General features: G+C 38.6%; 1 pseudogene; it reads right to left on the bottom strand.

Moving 5' to 3' along the window:
* Window positions 1-365: 365 nt before the first annotated feature.
* On the bottom strand, window positions 366-18540 carry LOC102862805 (annotated as a pseudogene).
* Between the last annotated feature and the right edge of the window lie 1673 nt (window positions 18541-20213).

Raw genomic sequence — 20213 nt, 5'->3', positions numbered from 1 at the left:
CTCATATGTTATTTCTTTAAATTCCTCTGTATCTGCCAATTCCTTTCTATATAATGACTCAGTATATTCCTTCCATCTTCTTTTAATACTTCCTGGATGATTTAATATTCTGCCCAAAGCATCCTTGATTACAGCAGCTCTAGGTTTGAAAGTGTTCCTCAGTTCCTTGAGCTTAGTAATTTAAAAAAAAGCCCCCAAAAGAAAAAGACTGCTGACCTGATAACAAGATGGGTAGAAGACATGAAAAGACTCTTCACACAAGAATGGCCAACAGACACATGAAGACATTTTCTTTTCCATTTCCTTTAAAGATCCCTATCCTCTATGACGGGAAGGTGCAGGCAAGTAGATGACAAGCTGTTCGCTCACTTGAAGATCTTGCCCTAATTGAAGGCTTTGTCCTCGTGCTGGAAGGCCCCCTCCTAGGAAAAGTACTCTCAAACCAGCGTCTGGGTCTCATCACTGCTGGGATCCAGTGTCTGCCGTGTATATGACTGAAACACACGAGTCCACCTGCCAATCTGGACCAAGTGGGAAGGCAAGCTCTTAGCCTCTGAAGATCCATACTCCAGAAATGGAGCTGCTACTGTTAGCACCAAAGAGGATGATGACACTGGAACAGGCATTCTTCCTCAGTTTATCCAACTGCTGAAACAGTTCAGCGATGAGGCTGCAGCTGAGGAAGGCCTGGGTGAGCTCCTCAGGGAAGCAGTACTGGGCAGATCACAAGGACCAGCTTTCCTTATCAAGATGCTCCCCCAAATGGGACAGGACCACAGAGAGTGTGTCCTCGCTGGAGTACTTGCACTTAAACCGGTCCAAGACGGAGGACAGGTGAGCAAAGGGGTCCTTGGCCTTTGGTTCTCAGCCAGCGCTGGCTCACATTCGTCCATCTCCTCCTCAGAAGAAGCAGCAGCCACTGCCTTTTCCTCCTGCTCAGCCTGCACCTTCAGGTTCCCTTCCCATGGTTCTTTATCTTTCTGCACGATGTCTTTTTTAGGCTGGCTTTCTGCAAACATTTTAACATTGAACTGAGCCATCTTCTCACAGAGCTTCACCTGCCCCAGGACAGCCTGGAACTGGGGCTGAATAACACTGGTGGGAACCAGCAGTTGGTCTTGGGGGAAGCTCTGGCAGAAGGAAGGCTCTAGCACCTGTATGTAGAGCCAGCACAAGGTACAGACAACTGCGATGTCACCCAGGGTCACACATTCAACCACCAGGAAAGTCCTTGTTTTCAAATGAGCATCCAGGAGGCCCAGTATTCACCTCACTTCCTCCACAGCATTCTTTGTAGACTGTCTGTGGTGGTCCATGATGCTAAAGTAGGAAACACCCAAGTGTTGGTGGGGGAGGAGGGGTGGCAATGTCGCTGTCAGCAAAGCTCACCCACTGCACCACCTGGGCTGCTGCCCATAGGGTATTTCCCTGCAGCTCATCATTGCTCACATTACAGGCAAGGGCACTGCTCTTAAACACAGAAAATCCATCATTGCCCTCAAATGCTGGAACCTTTCTGGCTGGAAGTTTGCAGAGAAATTCAGGGCTGTGGTTGGTTTGGCTCAAGTGGAAATGGGATACTGTGGAGAGCACATGGACTTGAGACCCACTATACTAAGTGGCAATAACAGTCTTGAAGGTCCCTCCAGTTTTCAGGGTATGTGTATGGGTCCCAGCTGCAAAGATGATTCCACAGAGAAGAGTGAAAAAAATTTCAAAATAACTGACAATCAGTGAGAAGCAAATCAAAGCAACATGTGATGCCATGACACTATCTCATTCCACTAAAAGAAGTAAAGCTTAGCAAAGCAACAAACCATAAATACTGGAGAGGATGCAGAGAGACTGGAACTCTCATACACTGCTAGTGGAATTATAAAATTGTGTAACCACTGCTGAAACTGAGGAGGACCTGAAGCGCTTGCTGCAGAGGGTCAAGGACTGCATCCTCCAATATGGATTGAGGCTCAATGTCAAGAAGACAAAGGTTCCCACCACTGGATCAATTGGCTGCATCAGGATGGATGGTGAAGGAGATTGAGATTGTTCACAGCTTTAGTTGGCTTGGCTCCACAGTCAACACTCTTGGCACCAGTAGCCAGAAAAGTAAAAGATGTATTGTGATGGGAAAGTCTGCTGTTAGGGACCTCTCCAAAGTACTGAAGAGCAATGGTGTCTCTCTGGAGACTAAGGTGCATATGAAGCAGGCCATGGTCTTTGCTATCACTTGTTACGCATCAAAGAGTTGGACAATGACTAGGGAGGATAGAAGGAGAATTGATGCCTTTGCACTATGGTGCTGGAGAAGAGTATTGAGGGTACCATGGACTGCAAGGAAAACAAACATATTCATCCTGGAGAGGGTTAAACCGGGCGGCTCCTTGGAGGCAAGGATTCTGAGGCTTCGTCTAACATACTTTGGACATGTTGTAAGGAGGGACCAGTCCTTGAAGAGGGACATCATGCTTGGTAGGGTGGAGGGACAGCGCAGAAGGGGAAGACCCTCTATTTGGTGGATTGATTCATTGACTGAGGTAGTCAGGATGGGTGTGTCAGAGACAGTGCGATTGGCACAAGACAGAGCACCTGGTAGATTCAAACACAGGGTTGCTATGAGTCGCAAGTGACTCAACGGCACATAACAACAACCACCACCACTCTGAAAGGCAGTTCAGTATTTCTTCAAAGAGCTAAACATACAAATCTCAAATGAACAACTTCACTGGTGGCAATATACTAAAGAAATTAGAACAGAGACATAAACAGAAATATGTGCACCTAAGTTCACAGCACCATTAACCACAATACAATAAAACAGAAACATTACCAATGTCTATGAACAAACAAATGGATTGAGAAGCTGTGGTGTTGTCACACAATGGAATATTATGAAGCACTAAAGAAAAAAATCTTATATAATATTATATAACTTTGGAGAGTCTAGAAAGTGTTAGGCTAAGAGAAATAATTCAGCCTCATAAGGACAAATACTGCATAGCACCATGCTCACTAAAGTAGAAGGATAACTGAGCAAGATGTGGATAAATGTTCAAAAGTGGAAGAGGAAAAAGGGAGAGGAGAGGAAAACAAGATGGTGGGAAATCATGTGGATAGCAAAATTCAGGGTGCATGGACAGGGTGTGGTGAAGGAACAGGAAAGATTGAATGGGATTTGGAACGACAGGTTGCTAGCAGACATGGATAAAGAGTAATTAATTTTTGTTCTGTTTTTGTTGTTGTTCTGTACCATGTAGTCAGTTCCAACTGGCACAGGAGACTGTCCCTCCTTGTCCAGTGGAGCACCTGCTAGATTCAAACCGCAGGCCTTTGGGACTGCAGTGCAGCTTCTTGCCAGTAGGCCACCGGAGCTCCCTAACATCAATTAATTATATAAAATATAGTGTATATGAATGAATGTATAAAACACAATGAATACATGTAAAACTCATTTTAAATAAAAGACTGCATAAAACACCACAGTGTATCTGAATTCTTGTATGGAAACTAATAAAATATTATTAGAAATAAAAAGACATGTTACATTAGGAAAATCTGCTGTCAAGAACCTCTCCAAAGTTCTACAGAGCAATGATGTCAATTTAAAGATCAGAATGTGCCTTATCCAAGCCATAATCTTTTCAATTGCTTCTTTATGCATTTGAAAATTAGACAATAAATAAGGGTGACAGAAGAGTCATCGAGCCCTTTGGATTGTGGTGTTGGAGAAGAGTACTGAATATCCCACAGCCTGTCAAAAGAACAAGTCTGTCACAGAAGAAGAGCAATCAGGGTGCTCCTTAGAGATAAGGATGGTGAAATTTTGTCTTACATACTGTGAGTGTGTTGTTAGGAGAGGCAATGCCCCAGAGAAAAACAAATGTTGGAAAAGATGGAGGTCAGTTTAAGTCAGGAAGACCCTTAACAAGGTGGACTGACATGCTGCTGCTGTTAGGTGTCGTCAAGTCCAGATAACTCATAGCGACCCTATGAACAAAAGATCTGAACGCTATTCCATCCGGACCATCCTCACACTTCCTGACACAGGAGCAGCAGTCACCTTGTCAATCTGCCTGGTTGAGGGTCTTCCTCTCCTTCACCGACCTACAGATTTGAGCTTGGTGAAGATTGCAAGGATGGAGCAGAATAGAGCAGGGTTTAGAACTGTTGTTCAAAGGGTAGTTATGTAGTAATTGACTTGATGGCACCTTAGAACAGTAAGTAATATTTTGAAATCTGTTGTTGTTGTTGTTGTTAGCATTTTAAAATTCTGAAGATCTGATGACCTAGTGGTAAAAAGCTGTGCTGCAAACCTAAAGACACATAGTTCAAATCCCCCAGTTGCTCTGTAGGACAAAGACGGGCAATCTCCTCCCATGAGATTAACAGCCAAAGGGTCAGCTATGGGTCAGTTTCAGCCCCATGGCACACAATTTAAAAAGATCAGTGGTTCAAACCCACCACCTGCTCCTCTACAAGAGATGTAGCTGTCTGCTTCCATAAAATTAAATAACTCTGGAAACTCTATTGGGAGTTGCACTCTGTCGTACAAGGTCACTATGAATCAGAACCAACTTGACCACAGTGGGTTTCATTCTGGTTTTAAGAGCTTACTAATGCTAACTAGTTACAGAAGACATGTTTTCAATTAGTAGCTTGCAACACCTTTTTGGCGTTATTTTCACAACAAATTTCTTTGGCAATAAATTTAATTTCAAAAGAAAAGTAGCTATAGATTATGAACCCAGTATAGCTGTGTGACACATAAATAAGTCTCAGCCAGCTTTAAAGCATATTAAAAAGAGTTGTGAAATATATGTGTAAACATGAAATTCTGAAGTGTTAATCCAATGACACTTAAGTATTGGTTCCAGTTTATAAACAGATTCTTTTAAAGCTTCTAGGCAAAATCTGAGGAAAAGTGAAGGAGTCCCATGTCACAGCTGGAAAGAGTTATGAGCATATTATGAGCTCTAAATGATCTCCCTTGGAATGCCTTATTCTAATTATTGTGAATAATAGGTTGTTTGAAAACTCTAATTTTAGTAATGTTTATATTACTCAGTCAAATTTAGTTCTAAATATAATATGATCAGTTTTTTTCTGTATGTTTATATGTATGTCTATATGTTTCTATGTTTATAGTTTGTATGTATTTTAATTTTTATGGTTTGGGGTAAAATAATGTCTACATTTTAGACTTTGTTATTTATATTTTGCAACCTGAGTTTAGAGTCCTAGATACAGCTGTTCTTTAAAAATAATTTGGTATCCTTTAAAGATTGTGATCTCTTCAATTCTTTAGGGAAAAGGTTTTCTGTAAGTGATGCAAATTATTATTGTATCTTTATGAGGAAAAGATGACTTAGTCATAATATATTACATAGTTTAAAATGCTTTTTCACAGATACACTCTGCATAGTCCTGGGAATAAACAATGTCTAAAATACATGCACGGGCTTTAATGTATCATTAGGAAGACAATTTGGTTGCATAAACTGATAAACTGCTTACAATTCAAACTTTGTAAAAACACTTCAAAAGAAATTATATTTTAGGGGATGATTTTTTCCCCTCTAATACGTGTTGGACTGATTTGATAATAATTGATGGTTTTTGGTGAAGTAAACAATGAATTTTGGAAACAGGCAACCAGAGTTAAAATTCCAGCTCCCCATAGTCATGGTCTGGGGCTCTAGGAAAATTCCTTTGCTTCCCTTACCTCCTTCCACAAGTATGTAATGAAGGTCTCCATGGGCCTCCCTGTGTGAGGCAGTGCAGTAATACACTCCTCAAGATGCACTCAGGCTTCAAAGACCTCACAGTTCTTAGTGTGAGAATAACTAGGAACCCAGGCAATTTAAATTTGTTTCGCTAATCACTGATTGGGCTAATGAGAATGAGCAGGAAAGAAACCTTAGAACAGCTGTTTGTTTCAAGAATTGCTCATTTTGATGGGAAAGTTCTTCTCAAAACTAAAACTGAACAAACTGTATTCATGTCAACATTTCAAAAGAATTTTTCCCCCTTAGGTGACTTCATTTCCACTATTAAGGTGCTACCAACTGTGTCCAAATGTACAGTACTGGGTGGGGCATTAGTTAAGAGGTTTATGCAGATCCTTACATATTCCCATAAAATCCCTGTCAACATGTACTTGAAAATCTCAAGAGTGTCCTGATAGGAGTAGAAGGTCACAACCTATGCTATATTTGTGGAACACTGGAAAGGGGTCTCAAATCTAGGTCCTTGGGGAGGAGGGAGAAGAGCTTGTTTACTTACACTGAGTAAGCAGCTGTTTAAGTGGTGTGATTGGAGGAGTGATGAAAGGGTTTCTGGTTAAAAATATCTCCACTCGCTGTGTTCTACTGCCTGAAATTCCCACACAGGATCTTCTGTGGGGCTCATGTCAAAACTATTAAAATGCAATTGGAAATTCAAATGGAGTAGTTCTTTAAGCTCTTATTAACCAGTAATATTTCAACTGATAATACAATTTCATGAACATACGGAATCATTTAACAGGCTCTGAAAGAATGGGATGCCACAAAGAAAAATTCCAAAGGTGAATAAAGGTTAAGAGAGATCTGGAAATTTTAGTTTTTTTCAGTTAAAGAAAAAGGAAGGAGTGTAATTGGGTCCTTCACTTTGAAAAAAACAGAAAATTCTATCTATAAGAGTGTACATTTTGCCTAAGATTGTTAGAGAATTTTGAATAAAACAAACCAGAGAAAGCCACAAGAATGGGTGTGGAATTTTTTTTCTGTAAACTTCCATTTATTCATCACCCACAGAAACTCAGTCTAGACTAATAAAGCATTTCTTCAAGTGAGGAATCCTATATCTTTTCAATTATACACAATGTTAAGTATGTGTATAGGTGAGAGAATACCAGAGCAGTAGAGCATTTATAAAACAAAAATCCTAAAAAAAATGAAAATATTCTCAAAATTTACACTAGATTATAAATCCCGTAAGTGTAATATTTTTGTCAATTCTGGTTACTGCTTTAATCTTAGTACCCAGAAAGATTCTGGGCACATTAAAGTAAACAAACAAACAAAAACCCTACCCTTTCAAACTCACTGCTATCAACAGGAAGAGACTGTCTAATTTTCCCCCCCTTGGAGCAGATGATGGATTAGAACCAGCAGAGATCCAGTAGGTGCTCAATTAACGAAGTAGTGTAACATGAAGCGAGAAAGTATTTAGACTCTACCAAAAGAGTCTAGCCCTGCCTTGAGCAAAATTTTTAGGTTTTTTATGCCATTATATCCTCACACGTAAGACTTAATAACCAGATCAATTCATACAAAACAATTTAATGAGTTCATATAGGGAGGTACATAGAATAACATCTGGTACAAAGTATATGAAAGTTAGTATTATTAACATTACTAAATAAATAAGGAGACCTCAAAAAACTAAACTAGTATTTAGTATAAATACAAACACAGGACACAGTAACTAAATACCAACCCTTAAACTTCACCCTAATTGCTGTCAATACGGAAATGACTCAGAGCCAGTCCTTCATCATGTTTCTGAGCTACAAATCACACGAAAAGAGACTGCCCATCGTTCTCCTTCAGTCAGTGGATTAAAGCTACCAGAGAGGCCCTGCCTTTCTGTTAGTAGCTAACTTTCTATGGAAAACGGCTGTTAATAAATTAAAGAGAAGTAGCCCACACTAATAATCACTACAGAACTATTCACAATATGTAAATAGTACTTATCAACAGATGAATGGATAAACAAAATATGGTATATACACATAGTGGAATACTACTATTAAGTACCTTTGAAGGCTTATACTTTTAGCGACCCTATGCACAGAAAACCGTATTGCTTAGCCCTGTGCCATCTTTAAAATTACTGCTATGTTCAAGTCTACTGTTGCAGCTACTGAGTTAATCCATCTGCTTAAGGGGTTTCCTCCTCTTTTTTACTGGCCTTCTTCTTTACTAAGGATATTTTTTTTGTCTCTCTCTATGGACTGGCCCACTTTTACACATGCCCAAAGTACGGGAAGAAAATATCACCATCTTTGCTTCTACGAAGTATCACAGCTGTATTTCTTCCAAGACAAATGTCTATTTTTTAGAAAATCCACAATACATTCAGTCAAGTCATTACCATAGGTAAACAATATTTCTGAAGCTGTAAATACCATGGGAGAAAACTGCTCATTTTTCTCCCTTGGAGCCTCTGGAGGATTTTAACTGCCAAAAAGGCATTAGAAAGGGCGCTCTGATACCTTGTCTTGAGAAGCATCCATCTCCCATCACTGCATTCCCTCCCCTCCCCCTGGTCTATATAGCAATCATTATGTCTAATTTTTATAGAAGCTGTGCAGAGGATATTTTGACAGGCACAGACTGGTTAATCAGAACAAAGCCAGGTATACGCATAGGTAAGTAAAAGTCCTGTCTGCAAGGAGTGTATTAGGATTTTCTGTTTTATAGTGAAAAGAGGACGGGGGGAAATGCATTGTATAAATGAACACTGGATACTATAGATTTAGAAGGCATGTAATACCACCTTTGGCCATTCTGACTTTGGAGTACCAAAACCGAAGATCTGCCTTGGAGATACACTTGTCCAAAGTACAATCTGGGAGTGAAGGTTGGGGCCTGGTCAAGGGGAAAGACTGAGTCCCACTCTGTACTCTGAAGAGATCTGCATTTCAATGTATTTGTACACCCACATTAGCCTGTTGATGGAAGAGATTCACATTTGAAAGAAAGGCAAACAGGAGACAAGGAAAAAGAAAAAAATGAAAGGAAGAGACTATCATTTTATAACTGAAACAAGCTGTTTGGCTTCTGAGTCAGGGTAAAGTTGAGGTCCATCAGACCCCACCCCTAAGACTTGACATTCAAGTATGCTCACTCATAGCGACCACTTAGATCCACAGAAGTGGAAGGAGGAATACAATAGAGAAACTGGCTGAGCTTGGACATGTTCCTTCAGTGCTGCTCACCTAATATGCACAGAGAAGGATTGTCAGCTTGGGGAGCATGGAGTCATGAGAACCCCTGCCTGGCAGACTCAGCCCCATGGGGGGTGCTAAAGATTAGTGAGGAGACTATGAGGTCTGGAATGCAAGAAGTGTGGATGCCTCACTTGCAGCTGATCCTCATTTAAACCTAGCCACAGATGGCTGGGGATGAACTGACTAGAATCCAACTAGATAAAGAAAAGATGATCCATACTGTGAACAGGTTGATTGCTGCAACCTGTTGGCTTGCTCTGGAATCAAAGACGATGTTTTGGATGCAGATGCTCAAAGTTTCCAAGCTGAACAGAGGATTCTTCAACAAAAGGGACCTGTGTTTCATCAAAGCACTGGTATGATAGGGAAGAGCAAATGACCAGATGGCTATCTAAAAGGGGGATATTAGTGCACGAGGCATGAGGTAGCTGGCTTACATGCTTTTACAACAGTAGTGCTGTTGAGATGATTGTAAAGGGGGGGAACCCACAATATACATGAATGAAATATAATGTAAATGAAGGACTGTATGGAGCACATGTATACATATGAAATGCAATGTACATGAATGATAAAAATACAGGGTTGGGTTTTTTGGGGTGTTTGTTTGTTTGTTTTAAAAAAAGGCAAGGGAAAAAGATATCGGAAACCTGAGGCCCTGGACTTAAATGACCAAAGGACATACACAACTAGAAAATTTTAAAAAATAAATAATCTGGACTAATTAATGTAGAAAGCAAAGCTTTTTTGCTGTTAAAAGTGATCATGATCATATGTATGCTGTCAGGAAGTATCTACCACATTCATCTCTGCTTTGCAATCACAGTAACCCAAACCAGCAGACGTCGATTTCTGAGGACAGTAAAGATTTACAAGCTGGTCACTATGTTCCTATAAGATTCACATGCTGATGCACATGCCCACTTTGTGACAGACAACACAATCTTGAGAATTCCTAAGTCTGGAGGATTTGTTCTTGATCTTCTTAAAGATCCCTACCATTTAATTCAGAAAGCTGTTGCGGCTCAAAAGTAACATGAGAAGAATAGCAAGGATATAGATGTTTCTGTGTCTGAGTCTAATGGAGAGCAAACTTTACTTACTGTGTAGCTCTACACTCTAAGAAGATGAGGGCTCCTCTACCCCTTCCACAACAGAAAATATGAATACTAATCTCAATCATCCACAAACTCTGCTCTGGATGCATAACTGTCACCATGCATTTGAGTCATAAAATCACTGTTTACATTTTTTAAAAAAGGAAAAAGAAATAAAAAGACAGGTAGAAAGAAAGGATAACTTTCTGAAACTCAAAAGAAAAACGACAACACGAGACATCTGAAAAGTTCATACGTGATACACTTTCTACATGTTTTGTGGAAAATTCTTCCCTAAGATAAACTGTGTTCTTCTTAAACTGTTGAAAAGAAATATAAAATTGTTGTGAGGCATGATGGTCTCTTTGTATTCAGAGAAATAATAGTTTCAAACTAAAAGATACAGGAATAAGAAATATGTGAAGCTGTGCCACTCTGCTATTTTTTATAAGATTGTCTTCTAAACTATGTGACTGTAATGTCTATAAAATTATCTTTTTAGGTAATAAAGTCTACAATGTAATAGAATTTTAATAGGAAGCATTTAATCATTTTTTTTAGTTTGTCCTTAGAAAAGTAAGCTGGAAGAGTACCATCAAATCATCTACATCTCACAGTGACACTATGAACAAAAGATCTGAACCTTGTCTTATCAGGTGCCATCGTTGTCATCTCTGATATACTTGAGTCCACTGTTACAGTCTCTGTGTCAATCCATTGAGGGTGTTCTTTTCTTTCACTGACCTTTCCAAATGTAAAGTCCCTTTCTATATGTAAAGTCCTTTTCCAAGGGCCAGCTTCCCCTAATAATAATGTCAAAAATATTCAGACAAAGCTTCAACATCCTGACTCCACAGAGCACTATGGCTGCAATTTAACCACTTTAAATTATTTACATATTAGAACAAAATAAAACAATCTAGTAAATGTATAAGGAATGTAATGAGATATCTGCATATCTCCTATTAGTAAGAATGTGGATTGAAAGAAGACTCATCAAAAACCTGTCTTACACAGCCAAGAGTGGCCCACAGGTCCTTGTGGCTGACAGGACTGACAGGCCCCAGCTCCCAGCTCCCAGCTGGAAACAAAGGAGGATGCTTCAATGATTTAGATCTTCCCAGAAGAGCTGTGGGTGAACATTAACATTACTGGTAAGTATATTCATTTTCTTCTGGACACAAGAGCCTACTATTTGGTCCTAAAAGCCTTCTGAGGTCCCAACTCTTCTCAATATTTCTTAAGTTGTTGGAATTGACAGAAAACCTCATAAGCAGTTCCTTACTTCACATCTGCCTTGCATGCAGACTTCTGGGCTGTAAAACAACCCAGTGGTAGATGGGATTTGGTCCAGGACTTAAGAACAATAAATGACTTAAATAAATAGTTGAGCCTCTACATCTTGTGGTTCCTAACCTTTATATATAATAGACAAAGTGCTAGTCAATAAGCCTTTTATTTTAAGAACTACCTTCCTTCTGTAACTTGATTTGTGCCACTATTAGAACCTCTACTTGGAATATTATTGCATTTAATTTTTGAGTCATGTACTTTTACTTGTTAAAATTGTGTCTTCTAGGCTGCAAGAGTTCCATGATACACATCTTCAAGGATATGAACATGTATGGCTAAGCACAATTAATAACAGTGCATCTAAATTCCAAAATCAATCTCCACAATAGTCTACGTGTTTCCTATTGCCAAAGGGGCCCTTTAGAGTAGTGAGAGAAGATCTTCACCCTGAAACCTATAGCGTCCCTTTTCAGCAGGAAGTAGCTAAGAGAATACGCTGCCCCCTTTTCCTTCTGAATCAGGGTGAAGTCTCTCTCAGGGAGGAGTGATAGGAAATGGCAAAGGACACACTGACAAAAGAGATTAATCAGAACTGGTTTTGAGAAGCACTGTGGCAATGGGACAATTAAAGCAGACTTTCAAGGGGGAAAAAAAAGAGGAACGAACTGGGGTGGGTAGAGAATATAGTGCAACAATGAATGATGGAAATCCAAAATCTCTGTAAATGTTAATTAAAATGAATAAAATTTAATTTTTTTAAAAAAAAAAACCTGCCTCATGCAGATGGCACAACCTTGGTTGCCAAACTGAAGAGAACTGGAGGCATTTGCTACAGAAAGTCAAGAACTACAGCTTTCAATATGGACTGAAGCTCTACATCAATAAAACAAAGATTCTCACCACAAGTCCAAATGGCAGCAATATGGTAGACGGCAAAGAGAATGAGATTGTTAATGCTTCAGCTTGCTTGGCTCTACAATCAACACTTTTGATACTTATTAGCAGCCAGGAAATCAAAAGACAATCTACACTGGCAAAGTCTGCAGTAAGTCTTTATATAAGTCTCTCCACAGAACTAAAGATCAATATTCTCAGTTTGGAGAATAAGATGTGTTTGATCCAGGCCATAATCTTTGCAGTAACTTCATATCCATCAGAGAGCTAGACAATGACTAAGGATGCTAGAAGAGTTGTGGAGTACTGAATACAACATACATTACTAAAAAAAGAAACAGGTCTGTCCTAGAAAAGGTGAAACCAGGTTGCTCCTTGGAGGCAAGGATTTTGAAATTTGTCTGATATACTTTGGCAAGTTGTAAGGAGGGACCAGTCCTTGGAGAAGAAAATCATGTTTGGAAGGGTGGAAGGACAGTGTAAGAGAGGAAGACTCTGAATTAGATGATTGACCCCATGACTAGGGTAATGGGTGTAGGTGTGTCAGAGACAGTAAGTTGACTCAAGATAGAGTAGGGTCAAGGCTGCTATACATAGTCACTATGAGTCTCAAGGAATTCAGAAGCCCAGAGCAACTATCTATCTACACATACATACATACTTATTGGATAAGTTCAATATCAGCAGTGACAACTAGGCCAGCTGCTAACTGTGGTATTGACCATGAACTACTCACATGCAAGTTTAAATTAAAGGTAAAGAAATTCAAATCATACCCAAAGATATAAAAATTTGATCTTGAATCTATCTCCCCTAAATTTAAAATCTATCTCAGAAACAGGCTTAAGGCCTTGAACATTAATGAATGAAGACCAGATGAGCTGTGGGAAGATATGAAAACTATTGTCCATGAAGAATGTAAAAGGTCATTACAAAGCAGGAGCAAGAAGAAAAGACCAAAATGGATGTCAGAACAGACTCTGAATATTGGACTAGAGCACCAAGAAGCCAAAGCAGAGGGAAGAAATCAAGAAGTTAAGGAGCTAAACAGAAGCTTTCAAAGGGCAACTTGGGAAGACAAAGGAAGATATTATAATGAAATGTGCAAAGAACTGGAAAATCAAAACAGTCAAATGTGTTTGACATTTCTTAAGCTAAAGGAACTAAAGAATAAATTCAAACCACGAGTTGCAATGTTTAATGATGTTACGGGAAGAATATTGAATTCAGGACACATTAAAAAATTATAAAAGGAGTATACATAGTCACTGTAGCAGAAAGAATTGGCTGACACAGTAGAATTTCATGAATCAACATATGATCAAGAGGCAATGGTGATGAAAGAGGAAATGCAGGCTGCTCTGAAGGACTTGGCAAAAAAATAAAGCCCCAGGAACTGATGCAATACCAATTGACATATTTCAACAAAGAGATGCTGCTCTGTATGTTCTCACCAGGTGATGCCAACAAATCTAGAGGACAACTACCTGGACAAATGACTGGAAGAGATTCATATTTATTGTCATTCCAATAAAAGGTTACCTGATAGAGAATGGAAATTATCAAACAATTTCTCTAATATCACACTAGCAAAATCCTGCTGAAGATTAATCAGAAACTACTGGAACAGTACATTGACAGAAAACTACCAGAAATACAAGCTGGTTTTAGAAGAGGTCGTGGTAATAAAGACATTATTGTCAATGTCAGATGGACCTTGGCAGAAAGCAGAGAGTACCAGAGGAATATCTAACTGTGTTTAATTGACTATGCAAAAGCATTTTACTGTGTGGATCACAACAAATTATGGCTAACCTTGAGGAAAAGGGAATTCCAGGACATGTGATTGTACTTATACAAAATCTATCCTTGAACAAGGAAGCAGTCCTCAAAACAGAGCAAGGAAACTGCATAGATCAAAATCAGGAAGGGAGTGTGTCAGGGATGCATCCTGTATCCATAACTTTTCAATCTATATGCAGAACAGAGCATTTGGGAAACAGGGCTTTCTAAGGAAGAATGTGACATCAGGACTGGAGGAAAACTGAGCGACAACCCACGTTATGCAGACGACACAACCTTGCTTACTGAAACTGGGGAGGACCTGAAGCACTTGTTGCAGAAGGTCAAGGACTGTAGTCTTGAATATAGATTGAAGCTCAACATCAAGAAGACAAAGATTCTCACCACAGGACCTATTGGCAGCACCATGATAGATGGAGAAAAGATTGAGGTTGTTGACAATTACAGCTTGCTTGGTTCCACAATCAGCACTCTTGGAACCAGGAGACAGGAAATCAAACGACAAACTGCACTGGGAAAACCTGCTGTCAGGGACCTCTCGAAAGTACTGAGAAGCAACAATGGCATTCTAGAGACTAAGTTGCACCTAATCCAGGTCGTGGTGACTAAATTGCACCTAATCCAGGTCGTGGTCTTCACAATTACTTGATATGCATCAGAAAGAGAGACAATGACTAAGGATAATATAAGACTTGATGCCTTCAAGCTGTGGTGTTCAAGAACATGGACTGCCAAGAAAACAATTAAGTCTGTCCTAGAGATGGTGAAACCACAAGTTTCTCTTCAGAGGCTAGGATTTTGAAGCTCCATCTCATACACTTTGGGCTCGTGGCTAGGAGTCACCAGTCCTTGGAGAAGGACATCATGCTTGGAAGTGTGGAGGGACAGTGCAGGAGAGAAAGACTCTGGATGAGAAGAATTGATATAATGGGATAGGTGTGTCATAGTGAGTGAGACTGGCTCAGGTAAGGGCAGGTTTCAGAGCTCCTGTACATAGAGCTGCTACGGGCTGCAGGCGACTTGACAACACGTAACAACAACATAACATACATATACATATACATATACATATACATATACATATACATATACATATACATACACATACACATACACATACACAAACACATACACATACATATACATATTTGATTGCCTTTGAATCGAGCACAACTCATAGCAACCCTATGAACAAAAGGCCTGAAGCCCCTCTACAACTACTGACATTTATCAAAGTTCATAGATTTTTCTGAAGGCAAGTTGTTTTTTAATTATATATATACACATTCACACTTTAAATAAAGTACAAGCCTTAAAAACATGAAAACTAGATACAGGAAAAGAGCTACTGCTAAAATAACAGGTAAAATAGCAATATCTAACAATATTCTAATAAAGATCGTTTAGTTGCTTTTTTAAAAGTCCATAACCCTTGAGTAGATAAAAGCCATAAAGAAGGATGCAGCACTATTCAACATAAATGATTCTGTAAAGAATGACTGCTATGCATCAGAGAGTTGGATCACGACTAAGGATGACAGAAGAATACTGATGCCTTCAAATTGTGGTGCTGGAGAAGAGTCTTGAACATACTATGGCCTTCCGGGAAAACAAACAGATCTGTCTTGGAGAGAGTGAAACCAAGTTCCTCCTTGAAGGCTAGGATTTTGAAGCTCTGTTTCACATACTTTGGACATATGGCCAGGAGATTCAAACCCTTGGAGAGGGGATCATGCTTGTAAGAGTAAAGGGATAGCACAGGAGAGGAAAATCCCGGATGAAATGGATTGATACAGTAACTGGGGCAATGAGGTTAGTATGTTAGATTAGTGAGACTGGGGCAGGACAACATAGACTGTACACAGTGGTTGCAGGCTCCTCGACAGCACGTAGCAATAACAGAATAACAACATCGATTACTTCAAAAAATGTTGGGCACTAGGCTATTTTTTTACATATTAACTCATTTATTCCTCTCAATAACCACATGAAAAGGTGGTACTATTAGTCACAGTTTATAGGCAATAGAAAGGATACTTAGCATAGTAAGTAATTTTCCAAACTCATACATCTAGACAAGTGTGCCTCTGGAATATGAACCCAAAATGTCTCATTTTAGTACCCATGTTTTTTATAATATCACTTCAATTAGCTAAATGAAAGTACTTATTACCAATAGTAACTATACTTCAATAACAGAAAAGTATACTCATATTTTTTTAAATTGCAAAAATGTATCCAATCCAATAAAAGCATATCTTTTCCCCCAGTAATTCTATTTTTAGTAATTTAAGTTTAGGAAATAAGTATATGCAAAGGCAGTCAATTGCTAGAGAATATGTATGATTCACACTAGTATGTAATGTTATTCATAATTTAGAATAGGCCTAACAGATCTGGACAACTGATTTTTGTTATATACGTCCATAATTACACGATGAAAATCATAAAAACATACATTACCAATGCACAAATGAAAGAGTCTAAGCAGTTCTAAGGGAAAAAATTAAAACATTTCATAAATTTCAGGAGGTAGAGTTCATATGCATACGTTAAAAATTAATTTCCCATTAATAAAACCTATTAAACATTATGTGTCTAGTGCTATTCTAAGGATCTATAAATACATTTATATGTATTAACCTTTTTAATTCTCAGAAGAGTTTATGCTTGTATTTTTCCAGTTTACTAATAAAGGAAATAGGTCACAAGACAGTAACTAATTTGCCCAAGTCCAGCCAGCCAATAAAGTGCAGAGCCAGACGGTGTGCCAGAGCCCACACTCTTAACGACTAAGTGATTCTGCCCTTTGGCTCCCACTGTGTGACCTAGTCAAAAACTCTTATTACTGGAAAGCAAATAAGGACATGGGTAAACAATTAGTAAGCATAATGTTTGTGTAGGGCAGTAGCATGACCTGGTTTCGGAAATCTCTTTTTCACAAGTTTAGAATAAAAATGAACCACATGTTAAGGTCTTCTTTACCAAGTTCTGAATTTATAAAAGTGAAAACTTATTAAAGCAAATCATTTTAAGGTACTATAGACCAGCCAATGTTCACTAAGAAATATTAAAAATATTTATCATTTTATCATAATGGTATCCTTACTCACTGACAAATGTTATATTCTTATTTTAGCATTCATAAATAGAAGATATCAGTTTAGTAAAAAACTTTAATCCTATTTTTCACAAATATAATCATAAGACACTTAGATCTTTTTATACATCATGGTCTATCTTGCCTTTCAATCTGCATATCTCATAGACCTAGAAAGTTAAAGATAACTAAAACTAAATTCTTGATTCTACCATTAATTCTTCTTTTTCTCATTTCAAAATTGCTAGCTTCATTCTTCCAACTGTGTACACCTAAAACTTGTTGTTAACTTTGACTCTTCTCTCTCAGATATACCCAATCCATGGGCCTATTAAATAGGGTTCTTGAGTGGTCTAGTGGTCTAGAGCGGTACTGTCAACCCAAAGACACAAGTTCAAATCCATCAATTGGTCCACAGAAGTAAAAAGGGCAATCTCCTCCTGTTTGATTTATTGGTTCTGAAAACCTGCTATAGCTATAGGTTGGTTCTGACTCAACGATACACAGCAACAATGACCTGGAAAGCCCTAGTGGGCTTATGATAGAATTCCATTCTGACAATCCCATTGACAGTTCTAATGTTAAGTGTAACATTGCCCTTTGTTTTTTTCCATCATTATTACCTATTATTATCAGCATCAGATATTTGTCATTAGAGTTTGGCATGAAGACGATAACACTATTAAATTATGTGCTGCAATACTGTATGTAATAGATATTACTCACTACAAGATAAGACTCTCAATCATAAAAAAAAAAAAAAAGAATCAAAATGTGGTTGAACTAACTTGAATCTGTCCTAAGTACCAACTACACTTGAGGTTTTTCTGGGGTTTTGTTGTACTTGTTTGTTTGTTTTTTAATGTTGAGGTGCATTTTGATTATTTTATTTTATTTCTTTTTGTGTGTGTATCGTCAAATCGAATCTGACTAGTACAGGAGATTGCCCCTCCTTCTCCAGCAGAGCAGCTGGTGGATTTGAACCATGTACCTCTGGACTGCAATGCAGTTTCTTGCCTCTAGGCCACCAGAGCTCCCTAGTACCAACTACACTTGTGCTGTCTGAATTTAACTAATTCTCAGCACCTCTACTATCATAACCCTGGTCTATGCCATCACAGCCCTCTTGACTGGAGATGTAGCTTCCTAAACACCCCTCCCTTTCACCTAGTAAAGTCTACTGTCAAATAGCAGCTGAAACTATCCTTTTACAATTTTCTACAACTTAAATCTGATGGCATTACATCTCGATCCAAAACATTCTATCCTGTGTAATTCAGAGAAAATGCCAAAACTCTAACAATGACCTAAAAGACTCTAATGATCTGACCTTACCTTCCTAAGACCTCAACTCCCTCCATGTTCCCCTTGTCACACTCTTTCCACCTCCTTTATGCTGTTCCTCACACTTGCCAGGTAGGTTTCCACTTCAGTCTTGGCATCTGCTGGTCCTTCTGTTGTGAAATTCTTTAGGTATCTCTATGGGATGTTTCCTTAACTATCTGCAGGTATCTACCCACATGTCACCCCAAAGTCGGCTTCTACCACCATCTATGAGACAGTATACACTTCAACCACAGCGATCCCTCTTCTGTTTGACTTCTCTCAGTATTTGTTTTTCTCTCTTGTCCACATATATATTGACGTATTACCTGACTCTCTATAGAATCTAAACTCCATGTATGTAAGGGTTTTTGTAATTTTTCTCCTCAACCTGGAACATTTCTCAGAATATGCAAATGTACCATAATTTTTTTCTCATTAAATTGAGAACAATGATTAAACCCCTAAGAAGAAAAAAACAACTCTGACAGCAAAATGCCACAAATAAAAAGTATTCTCATATTCTTGTCAACTTTTAGCTTTTACACATTATCTTGGACTCAGCATATGTTGCAAAGTATATAAGCTATATTTAAAATAAATTTATTAAATTTGGGTCAAAGTGATATTCACTGTGAACAATTAACTTTTTTAATTAGTCACTTTCAACAACCAAGTGATGAAAATTTTGGCAATAAATTACATGTTTTAGCTATTTTGTGCTCTCCACTTCCACTTGGACTACCTGAACGTCCTCATTTACCAGCTTCTGGACTTTCAACACTATCACATCATTCACATAGCAAATAGGACTATCTTTTAAATTACAAATATAACCAATCAAATCAAAATCTTGCATAGTCTACCAGTGACAACAAAGTAAAATTCAAATGCTTTTGCATGGTCGATATTGCCAGTCAACTAACTCAGAATACATATATATGTATATATACACACATACACATGTACATGTATGTATATGTGTGTATATATATATATATATGTATACATATGCCACAATTCCTCCGAAGTTAAAAACTCTATAACCCTTTGGAATGTATTAGAACATAACTCATGAATGAATGTAGAACACAACCTGAGTCATGTAGAACAATTCCAAAACCTTGGATATTTTGCCATGTTTGTCTTTCCCATTGGATGCTACACTTAAACCCAAAAGTCATACCTGTCCATCAGTTCAAATCCACCAGTTTTCCCAAGAAATATGATCAGTCTCCTCTCTTGTATCTTCTTCTTCTTGTTATGTGCCATCGAGTTGCTTGCAACTCATTGGGACCCTATGTACAAGAGCTCTAAATGCCGTTCTATCCTGTGCCAACCTAGCCATCTCAAATGCACTTATTCCCACCAGTCCAGTGACAGAATAGATCCATCTCATCGAAAGTCTTCCTCGCCTGTGCTGCCCCTCCATTCTGCCAAACATGATGTCCCTCTTTGTTGTTGTTGTTATGTGCCATCGAGTCACTTGCTCATAGTGACCCTCCTAGAAGTCCATGGTATATTCAATACTCTCCTCCAGCACCACAGCTCAAAGGCATCAATTCTCTTTCTATCAACCCTATTCACTGTCCAACTCTCTCATGCATAGCACGTAATTGCGAAGACTATAGCCCGGATTAGGTGCACCTTAGTCTCCAGCCTGATGTCGTTGCTCTTTAGTACTCCTGAGAGGTCCCTCGCAGCTGACTTT

The sequence above is a fragment of the Elephantulus edwardii genome, unplaced genomic scaffold, assembly GCF_000299155.1.
Source record: "Elephantulus edwardii isolate Elephantulus edwardi_28Jun2011 unplaced genomic scaffold, EleEdw1.0 scaffold00294, whole genome shotgun sequence".
Lineage (NCBI taxonomy): Eukaryota > Metazoa > Chordata > Mammalia > Macroscelidea > Macroscelididae > Elephantulus > Elephantulus edwardii.
Note: the sequence above shows the minus strand (reverse complement) of the source record. Positions and strands in the feature narration are given on the sequence as shown.